The sequence below is a fragment of the Euleptes europaea genome, chromosome 3 (genome assembly GCF_029931775.1).
Source record: "Euleptes europaea isolate rEulEur1 chromosome 3, rEulEur1.hap1, whole genome shotgun sequence".
Taxonomy (NCBI): domain Eukaryota; kingdom Metazoa; phylum Chordata; class Lepidosauria; order Squamata; family Sphaerodactylidae; genus Euleptes; species Euleptes europaea.
In genome coordinates, this window is record NC_079314.1 from 67,418,401 (window position 1) to 67,427,140 (window position 8,740).

The following is an 8,740-nucleotide window of genomic DNA, read 5'->3' on the forward strand; positions in this document are numbered from 1 at the left end:
CTGTTATATAAATATACTATCCTAATTTTGTAGTCAAAAATTAGCAGTCATTTCAGCACACCCTTCTGGTGATCAGCAGTGTAGCAGTGAGATTGAAGACTGCATTTTGTATTGGAACTGATTAGATTGTGGAAATTGGACAGACACATGAAGCTGCCTTATACTGAATCAGACCATTGGTCCATCAAGGTCAGTATTATCAACTCAGACTAGCAATGGCTCTCCATGTTCTCAGGCAGAGGTCTTTCACATTACCTTCTACCTGGTCTTTTCAACTGGAGATGCCAGGGATTGAACCTGGGACCTTCTGCATTCCAAGCAGATGCTCTAACACTGAGCCACAGCCCCTCCCCAAATACTTTCTTGTAGACTGAAGACAATTGGGATTATATACTCACATGCTACCAAGAGTGAGGGGTTAAATATATCATGGCAATTCTGTGCATTTTTGAAACATGCATTTTTGTAAGGTTTGCTAAAGAAACTTTTAGGTTGGAAGAGCCATAAGAAAAACTGATAAAGTTAACATTAGGTTTAGGTAATTTGGGTTTTTAAGAATGTCTATTATTGGTTTTGTAACTTGCTTAAAAAAATCTTTTCTTATTATAAACTTTATTTCTACCTATATAGATTTTCATTTAAGGTTCCTGAGTGATAATTCATTCTAGAACACTGATATGAGAATAGCATGTAATTTAATGTCTGCATAGCAATGTATGAGTGAATATACCTTCGAATGGATTTTGGTCTTGATTAATTAGGAATATAAAGCTAAATTCTGCAGGTCTCTTTGGCATTACTTTGCATTATGCCTAGAAACTGTGAAAGAACTGTGGGTTTTCAAAAATATGGCGGCTGTAGAGTCTGTCCATTATGCATTGGCCACCTTCAGGTGACCCAGTTCCATGGAGATCTGAAGCTACTGTGTAAATGATTTGGTGGTCAGTAGGAAGAACACCTGGGTTATCTGAATGTACCTTAACACATACACATATACCTACCCTCCCTCTTTTTTTACCGTGATTGCAAACATCTTTCTTTTCTGCTTATCCTTCTTCACTGCTGGGAAAGAGGTGTTTACTCAGCAATCTGCAACAGCAATCTGCCCATACATTCATTCAGAAAAGTAAGCAGCAGGCTGAAAAGTGTTCCATTCATTCTGGTGGTACATAACCCTCAATGACAGCCTACTTGTATATTCACTGTCCTATAGAAACATATTAATGCACAGTATGTTGTTGGGACTTACTTTTTAATGGGTATTATAATTAACAGTATAATTGTTTAAAGAAGAATAGAGAGTCTCAAATATAATATTTCATTGGCATTCTATCCTTCACAATTGCAAAAGGCAAAACAGATACCCTTCTTTCTAAAAAAAAGTTAATCCAATGCACTTGATCTGTTATTGTTCTGTAATGCTTAAATAATAGTTGTTGAAAGCACACAGTTACTTCTATCAGTTACTTAGAAAATTGTATTTGAATCTTATATGCGTCTAACAATCTTGGAAAGAATTCCAAACCAAAAAATGGTGGTTGTCCTAAATGCATTAAACAAATCACTACTGAGACATTTTTAAATACATACATTAAACAGCCAAACCATGATTGCAATACACATGCTGGGAGTGGCCCACAAGACAACAAATTATAATTAGTATTATAACTCTGTATCCATGATGTTTTCAGTATGTCTATTCCCAGAGTCCCTTTGAAAGTGAGGAAAGGGCTTAGTCTCTCATACCCCAAGAAGTCACTGCTGTTGGTCATTCCTTGTGTGAACACAAATAATCTCCTTCCTGTTCTGACCTGTGCCTCTGCTACTGGTGATATTTTTCCAGTGGCAAAAGAAAGTATGCATGCTCCACCCACAGGCGGAGCCAGTTTGGAGAAGGTGGAAGGTTCTTTCAACCTCAAAATATTTTCCTGCAAGATCTGTATCACTGGCAGTGATATTTCCTACCATATCTTCCCTCCTTTTCAGTTGCCATCACTTACAGAATAAATTCAACCAATGGACAGAGGTTCTCTGGGGTTTTGCACAAAGTCATCAATTAATTTTAGAGCCCTAAACTGCAAAATGGATGCAGTGAACTCAGATTTTCAACAGCACACAACCTGGCCAAGCGAAACACTCACACATTACATATGAAAGGCCCAACACACCAAAACACCACTTGTACACAACTGACGTTCATTGTAACGGAGCACACCCCTGCACAAACCAGCTTAAAAGATCAGAGATGGGGCTGCAGTGGCAGTGCTTGGTGAAGTGTGTCCCTTTAAATAATTAAGGAATAATGGAACTTTTATGTGTTGTTTGTGACTGCTACTTTTTAGACCTTCCCAGTAAACAGTTCCACACCAAAGCAAGTTGAAGGAGGAAGCTTCTGATAGAAATGCTGACAGCCTCTCTGAATAACAGCACTAAAGGAGCCAGCCATGATGGCTTGGCTGTTTACTTTGGTACAGCATTAAATAAAGGATGTGAACTCACCATGGCAACCTCTGCATCACAAAGCTATTATGCCACTTTCTATGAAACAGAGAACCTTCAACATAAACAAATATCTGATAAATTACTGCCACTTTCATATTAACCTATAAAATATTTTGCTCCTCCCAAAATCTTATTGTTTAATTTATTGCTCTTCTATATCCCCCCTCTTCAACTTTGTACAGCAGAATCATACATGAAACATTTACTTTAAACTTTGTATTTAAAAACTTTGCATCAAAACATGGATATGGAAAACGGTAATCAATTTATTTCTGGTGATGTTGCTGTTCACACCTGACCCTTTAATCCTCTGGCCCCTCAGCAATTGTGATTTTCAAAAAGGTTGCCTATTTTTCCAAGTTTTACTCTAAAGAAGAAGAAAATATTCTCATTTACTTAACATTTAATTCAGGCTCCAGGCAACTAGGAAGAATATTTGAAGAATACTGTTTTTTCTCTTCAGCCCCTTAGAATGCCACAAATGACTACATTTGGTAAGATTACATTTGGTAAATATTTCACTGTGTTACTAGAATAGAGGGTAAGAATGGGAGATAAATGCGTGTCCTGCAATTTTTAAAAAGCTTAAATTGCACTGACGAAGAAAGCTTTGACTCTTGAAAGCTTATACCCTGAAAACCTTGTTGGTCTCTCAGGTGCTACTGGACTTGAATCGATGTTGTACTGCAGACCAACACTGCTACCGTCTGAAACACAAATAGCACTTGTAAGCTTTAAAGCCATCTGTGCTCATGGTCATCACTACCTCTACTGGCAGTGAATCCCACAGTTTAATTACTCGTCAAATTTTTTAAAAATCATTTATTTTTACCCTCATCTATAGCTCATTTTATTTATTCAATTTATAGGCCGCCCTTTCCTGGCCAAAGCCAGGCTCAGAGCGGCTAACAACACCCTAAAACAATTTAAAACAATGAACTTCATTGGGTGCCCCCAAGTTCTAGTATTATGGGACAACGAGAATAAAGTCATGTATTGCTCTTACTTGATTTTTCTCGTATGTAAAATGGGACTTCTGTCTTCTGCAATATATACAGTGAGGGGGGAAAGTATTTGATCCCCTGCTAAATTTGCCCGTTTGCCCTCTGACGAATAAATGACCAGTCCATAATTTTAATGGTAGGTTTATTGTAGCTGTGAGAGACAGAATAACAACAGGAAAAACCCCAGAAACCCAGAAGACAAAAGTCAGAGATTGATGTACATTATAATGAGTGAAATAAGTATTTGATCCCCTATCAACCAGCCAGATTAGGGTTAGGGTTAGGGTTCTGCTGTCGACAGAAGCAATCAATCCATCAGATTCCAAACTAGCCACCATGACCTAGACCAAAGAGCTGTCCAAGGATGTCAGGGACAAGATTGTAGACCTGCACAAGGCTGGACTGGGCTACAAGATCTTTGCCAAGCAGCTTGGTGAGAAGGTGACAACCCTAACCCTAACCCTAACTGTCAACCTCCCTCGGTCTGGGGCTCCATGCAAGATCTCATCTCGTGGAGTTGCAATGATCATGAGAACAGTGATGAAGCAGCCCAGAACTACACGGGGGGAACTGTCAATGATCTCAGGGCAGCTGGGACCATAGTCACCATGAAAACAGTTGGTAACACACTACGCCGTGAAGGACTGAGATCTTGCAGAGCCCGCAAGGTCCCCTTGCTCAAGACAGCACATGTACAGGCCCGTCTGCAGTTTGCCAATGCACATCTGAATGACCCAGAGGAGAACTGGGTGAAAGTCTTGTGGTCAGATGAGACCAAATTCGAGCTCTTTGGCATCAACTCAACTCGCCGCGTTTGGAGGAGGAGGAATGCTGCCTACGACCCCAAGAACACCATCCCCACCGTCAAACATGGAGGGGGACATATTATGCTTTGGGGGTGTTTTTCTGCTAAGGGGACAGGACACCTTCACTGCATCGAAGGAACGATGGACGGGACCATGTATCGTCAAATCTTCGATGAGCACCTCCTTCCCTCAGCCAGGGCATTGAAAATGGGTCGAGGATGGGTATTCCAGCATGACAATGACCCAAAACACACGACCAAGGCAACAAAGGAGTGGCTCAAGAAGCAGCACATTAAGGTCCTGGAGTGGCCTAGCCAGTCTCCAGACCTTAATCCCATCGAAAATCTGTGGAGGGAGCTGAAGGTTCAAGTAGCTACACATCAGCCTCGAAATCTTACTGACTTGGAGAGATCTGCAAAGAGGAGTGGGACAAAATACCTCCTGAGATGTGTGCAAACCTGGTGGCCACCTACAAGAAACATCTGACCTCTGTAATTGCCAACAAGGGTTTTGCCACCAAGTACTAAGTCATCTTTTGCAAAGGGATCAAATACTTATTTCACTCATTATAATGCACATCAGTCTCTGACTTTTGTCTTCTGGGTTTCTGGGGGTTTTCCTGTTGTTATTCTGTCTCTCACAGCTACAATAAACCTACCATTAAAATTATGGACTGGTCATTTCTTAATCAGAGGGCAAACGGGCAAATTCAACAGTGGATCAAATACTTTCCCCCCTCACTGTACATGGCTTCCCTCACTGGTTTTGAAATCTAAAATCGGCAGCATGCGCACACTTTTACTTCTGCTTCACTACAGTTTGTGGCAATTTGCATCTAGATTGCTTTGGGCCTCGATAATATTTACTCCCTAGATTGCCGCAGCTCTTTATGTACAGTTATTTACTGCACAGATTTCGAATATTTTCCCAGTGTTGCTATCAACTTCAAGGAAGGAAGGAAGGAAGGAAGGAAGGAAGGAAGGAAGGAAGGAAGGAAGGAAGGAAGGAAGGAAGGAAGGAAGGAAGGAGCAGTGTAGAGAAAATGCCTCAGAATGTTTAGTGAGCCACTGAATGTGAATAAGTATGTACTTTCTGATAAGACCCACAAAATGGAACCATTTGAAGATATTACTTTGTGAGCCACTGAAATTCACAGAAGACACCACGTTACTGGCAGAAAATAGTGAAGACTTGAAATGACTACTGATGAAGGTTAAAGCACTATAAATACAAAAGCAGGATTACAGCTGAACATCAAGAAGACAAAGGTAATGAGGAATTACTGAGGAATTACACAACTTTAAGGGTGATGATGCCCTGACCTGGATATCCCTGGATAGCCCAATCTTGTCAGATCTCAGAGGTGACAACTTGTGCCACTTTTTATCCCTTATTTTGTTTTAATGTGTCATCTTTTAATTATTTTTTTTTAAAAAATTGGTTAAGGCCCTCAAAAAGCTGGAAATGATCCAGGGCTCTCTGGCCTGCCTCCCTCTCTCAAGCAAGCAAACAAACAAACAAGTCAGACCGTAGGCTCCTAAGGCATAGAGAACTCTACACAACCTCCTATTTAGCTCCTTGCGTTCCTCACGCAGCTTTCTCTCCATCGAAACAGCTCAAATGGAGTAGCCTGGAAAATTCCTACTCAGAAAGAATTTCCTGGTTCCAGTATTGGGTAGCCTTGTTTTCTTCCTGCTTCCTCTGGTTAGCAGCTGGGAAGCTCCTCAGTCATACTACAGAAACCAAGGCATACCTTCAGACTGGTATACTAAATGTGACTTTTGACAATTGCTGATTTGGCCAATAGAAAATAGTACAATTACACAATAGGGGCGGGCGTAGGGTTGCTGTCTTCCAGGTGGTGGCTGGTGAGCTCCTGGAATTACAACTGATCTCCAGGTGACAAAGGAGCCCCGTGGCACAGAGTGGTAAGCTGCAGTACTGCAGTTGAAAGCTCCGTTCATGGCCTCAGTTCGATCCTGACGGAAGTCAGTTTCAGGTAGCCGGCTCAAGGTTGACTCAGCCTTCCATCCTTCCGAGGTCGGTGAAATGAGTACCCAGCTTGCTGGGGGTAAAGTGTAGACGACTGGGGAAGGCACTGGCAAACCAACCCGTAAACATAGTCTGTCTGGTAAATGCCATGATGTGATGTCGCCCCATGGGCCAGTAAAGACCTGGTGCTTGCACAGGGGACCACCTTTATCTTTTACCAGGCGACAGAGATCAGTTCCCCTGAAGAAAATGGCTGCTTTGGAAGGGGGACTCTATGGCTTTATACCCCACTTAAGTCCTTCCCCAACTCCCAACTCCTCAGACCCCCCTACACATCAATCTCCAGGAATTTCCTAACCCGGAGCTGGCAACCCTAGGGGGGGGGGGGCTTTTAAAATATGGCAGCGTCCCCTAGAAGGAGAAGCTCTTCCCTCCAATCTCGCTTGCCTGACACCACTGCCATTGGTCAAGTGGCCGCAGGACACAAAGGAGACCCGTTCGAGGTTTCCCCCTCTCCCTGTCCCATCCCTACTCACTCCTCGGGCCTCCAGGGCGGTAACGAAGGCAATGCAGCGCAATGCAACGCGCGGGCGGGCGGCCCCCCTGGCTTTGCCCCGCACGCGGAGCCGCTCGCTTCTGATCCACGAAGGGGACAGCGGGGCGATTCCGTGGCCTGGGCCTGGGCGAGCAACCCAGCGGGGCCAGAAGACAAGGGGCGAAAACGCACGGCCGCTGGAGCCGCCTTTCTTCCCTGTTCCGGCCAGGACTCCGCCAGGATCGAACGCCCGTCCTGGCTGGAACAGGGAAGAAAGGAGGCTCCAGCGGCCGTGCGTTTTCGCCCAAGGCTGCCACCTCCCCGCCCCCCATTTATTTGGGCAACTCGCTCCCACTGCACACTTCGGAATCAACAGGCACAGGATCTGGTTGCAAATTTGGGAACGACAGCAGTTTCGACATATTCTAGATTTGGACTCTCTCTCTCTCTCTCACTCAGGGAAATCGAAGCTGCTCTGGTCTGCTTGCAACCAGGGCAGCTCCTTTCAGCAGCTTCCCAAGCACTAAGGGCACTTTTATAAAGGTAAAGGTCCCCCGTGCAAGCACCGGGTCATTCCTGACCCATGGGGTGACGCCACATCCCGACGTTTCCTAGGCAGACTTTGTTTGCGGGGTGGTTTGCCAGTGCCTTCCCCAGTCATCTCCCCTTTACCCCCAGCAAGCTGGGTCCTCATTTGACCGACCTCGGAAGGATGGAAGGCTGAGTCAGCCTCGAGCTACCTGAAACCAGCTTCCGTCAGGATCGAGCTCAGGTGGGGAGCAGAGCTTGGACTGCAGTACTGCGGCTTACCACTCTGCGCCGCGGGGCTCACTGGCCCTTTGACACACGCTGAATAACGCCCTTTCAATCCCCTTGAACGATCATTTGCGAGGGGGTCTTGCCGCTATACCCAGTCACAGCCGCTCGCAAAGCGGACCAAAAGCGCATCATTTGGCCCGTGGGAAAGTGACAGCACCTGCTGGGCAACCCCCAGTAGCCCGGTCAAGGGACCAAGACGCACGCACATTGACAGGACTTTCGTTGCAAACGTACCGCAGCCTGGTGTGAGTGGGCGGGGGGGGGGAGGGGGGCTTCCTAGCCCTGCCCCTCCCACCAGTGCAGCCACACCACGCGTCCCTCTCCTTTGCCCGGCCATCTCCCCTGTCGCCGCTCTGGGCCCGCTCCCTTGCCCCCGGGGCTCTCCTCGTTCCCAGCGCCCCGTGACACCTCGCCCGCCCAACAGCCGAGAGCGAGCGGGACGCGAACCCGCCGCTCCCCTTCGCCCTCCGCTCGAGCAAGCCTGCAGTCAGGCGCCGCGGCCACCCACCCACCCACCGAAGGCGGGCTGGTTTGAAATCCGACCAGTCAACCCGGGCGTCCGAGAGAGCCGCCAGCTTGCGAGCGACCGCTGCCAGCGTCCGTGAGCCGGAAGGAGACGGATACCTGGCGCTCGGTAACGTCGGTGACTTGGGCCAAGAGAAATTCGGAGAAGGGAAAGATAAAAGCCTTCTTTTTTTGGGGGGGGGGGCTTTCACGTCTCTTCCTTGGAGACGCAGGAAGAACGAGAGAGAGAGAGAGAGAGAGAGAGAGAGAGAGAGAGAGAGAGAGAGAGAGAGAGAGAGATGCCAATTATGCATGGGAGGTTTTGCCTTGGATTTGCCAGTCTTTAGATGCACTCCCCCCCATTCATATTCTCAAAACTCAACAAAAAGCCCCCCCTGCAGAGTTTTGAGAATTCGGATGGGGGAAATGTGCATCTAGAGAGTGGCAGATCCAAGGCAAAATCTTCCACGAATAAATGGCCAGAGAGAGAGAGAGAGAGAGAGAGAAATCTCCAACTACCCACCTTGAGTTTTGCCCAGTTCTTTTAGCAAGAGGCACTTGGGACATGAGGCTGTTCC

At 45.9% G+C, this 8,740-nt stretch overlaps 1 non-coding gene across 1 annotated transcript; it reads right to left on the reverse strand.

The window, feature by feature from the left end:
* Positions 1-276: 276 nt before the first annotated feature.
* On the reverse strand, positions 277-348 carry TRNAS-GGA (transfer RNA serine (anticodon GGA)). The gene has a single exon. It is a non-coding gene; the product is annotated as a tRNA-Ser (tRNA).
* Positions 349-8,740: the final 8,392 nt, after the last annotated feature.